The following is a 2,465-nucleotide window of genomic DNA, read 5'->3' on the forward strand; positions in this document are numbered from 1 at the left end:
GCAAAACCGTCGTCTTTTTCGTCCATATCACTGACACGCTCCTCTAATCACCTGCCACTATATCAAACAGGATTGTTCAAATTAACATATTCCTGCGAACACATTTTGTGCTCTACTGAGAAAACAGGTACGTAGCTCACGAGGCGCGGTCTAGGGGACCCCAAAACGTGTCACAACAAGTGGCAGCAACAAACAAAGAAGGCGATAATGCAACCGACAATAAAACATTAGTGGCGATTTAAGGAGGTTACGTGGAGTATAGAAGCACTCCGCCAGAATTTATCTCGGAGAGCGAGTTCGAAAATTCTCGCGCTGTCTGAAAGAACACACCTAGTGAGTTAAGGGGTTATAATATGTGAGAAATAGTGCTGTTAAACCTACTTACAAAATTATAAAATTTGTGTATCTACGTAGAAGAAATTACGGAAATGTAGTTTTTCGGGGAAAAGTGTGATGGCGGAGATTGGCAGTTTTGACAATGGCGCAGTATCACCTCGCTACCATTCTACACCAAGGCTTAATTCCGGCACCTCCCTGAGTCCTTCCTTTAACAGTTCAGCACCAGAGATTTGAAATAGTACACGTGTATTAAATCACAACGTAGCTATAATTTGCCGCTGCGCCAGCACAAGTGAACGTGACAATGGGTCGCCAAAATGATGTTATGGTACAAAATGCACACGGAATTAACGTTTCGTGAAGACGTGGGAAATCGTAATTGTACGAGACACAAATGGAGCAGGAATATCTTCATCGTCATTAACCGCTAAATGCCTTGTTGATTAATACTGAACACACGTTCATAGAGCAGCTACAAAGCAACTGTTCGAACGTTGCGGCTGGCAGCATTGGAAAACATGTCATAGTCACGAAGACTACCGACTTGTGCCAATTCGTATGAAGCAGAAGTATGGAGCAAAGTGACACTGGTACGGCGGCAGCTGTTGTTTATATTGGAACCTTGTGGCGTTATGTTTTTGATTATAAGATATTATGGTTTAAAAACCTGAATTTCATATTTTCTAAAAACATTGTTAAGTCTTATCACAAGTCTCTCTCTGTGGCCGGCGAGCGGGGGGGGGGGGGGGGGGGGGGGGGGGAGTGGTAGAAGGGGGCGCGTTGCGGCACCTAAAAGCTAAAAGTTCAGAAATTAAGCACTGTTCTACACATGAATATTTATCCGATCATTGTTTCAGCAAAGATGATCTTCGGATACTGTTCGTGCAGACAGATACGCACAGAAACTAGTATATCGGTCTTTTGCATGAATTGTTGGTACTAATTACATGTATAACAGTAAGTGAGGGTGCAAACAAGTGCGCCTGTATGAAAGTTATCGCCGACGAAAAACTCTTTCGAACAGCTCTGCTCTACAGCAAAAACGATAGAAGTGGCGCAACACGCAAACGACGTATTGACGTTTCACGGAAACAGCAAGGTCAAAATGGGGAGCCGACGGACTGGAGAGAAGATGGGGGGGGGGGGGGGGGGGGCTCCCCTGCTGGGATTCCCCTGGTAAAGTGACGATTATTCGTCTTGAGGGGATTGGCTGCCGTTGGTGCAGCAGCGTTTGTCGGTGAAAGCGAAAGCGCAAGTGCTGGAATGAGCGTTCCGAAGGTCATCGATTAAGCCGGCGGCCGGAAAGCGCCGCGTGATTGCTGCACTGGCGGCGATAGAGAGGGCGATAGCGTGTTGCCGTTGTCAGCATTATTGCGTAATCTGTGCTGCGGGCACGCGGGTGCGCGTGAGTCCCGTTCTGCCAACAACCAACAGGGCTGCCACCTGACGCTCGCGTCCGAAGCTACAGAGAACTGTACACTCAGTTACTTACTAGGGCGTAACTTCACCGACATCGACCATAGCGTTTGCTACTTGCACTTATTCAAACTCTTACTTTAACTAGTCCAACACGTCCGAGACTTTGAAGTACCCCAAAACGTTGCATACAAGATGTATAAACTAATAAATTCTTATCGACAAGTTTATTCACCTGATAGCCCGAGAAGAATTTATCATTAAAATTCTCTGAAAAAGCCTATATTCACATTAGATGTATATATTCAGTCATCTATACGCCTGTTGGAAACTTATAGCGAGTGACTGCATAACTGAAGTATTTCTTTTCCTCTGAATAAAACCACAGATTCCCTTCAACGTTGATCTCGAATAAATAACTTGTGGAGAAGCTTGGCTTGAGAGAGTTAAGAAAATGCAGTAATCTAATAGATCTATTAACGAAAGATTTTTTTTTTTTTTTTTGCCTTCTTTCAGTAGTGTTTATCGGTGTTAGCTGCTATACTCTATGGATTTCTAAGGTAGATAGCGTCATTTTTAGGTGTCTTAGTTAGCCCTCCTGCCACTATGATTTTTTGTTTCACTGAGTCCACTGGGTAATAAAGACTCCAAGCCATTTACACGGCTTATATTGGCAGGATTTATTTATTTATTTGTCCTTTTAAATCCCT

The sequence above is a fragment of the Schistocerca americana genome, chromosome 3, assembly GCF_021461395.2.
Source record: "Schistocerca americana isolate TAMUIC-IGC-003095 chromosome 3, iqSchAmer2.1, whole genome shotgun sequence".
NCBI lineage: Eukaryota > Metazoa > Arthropoda > Insecta > Orthoptera > Acrididae > Schistocerca > Schistocerca americana.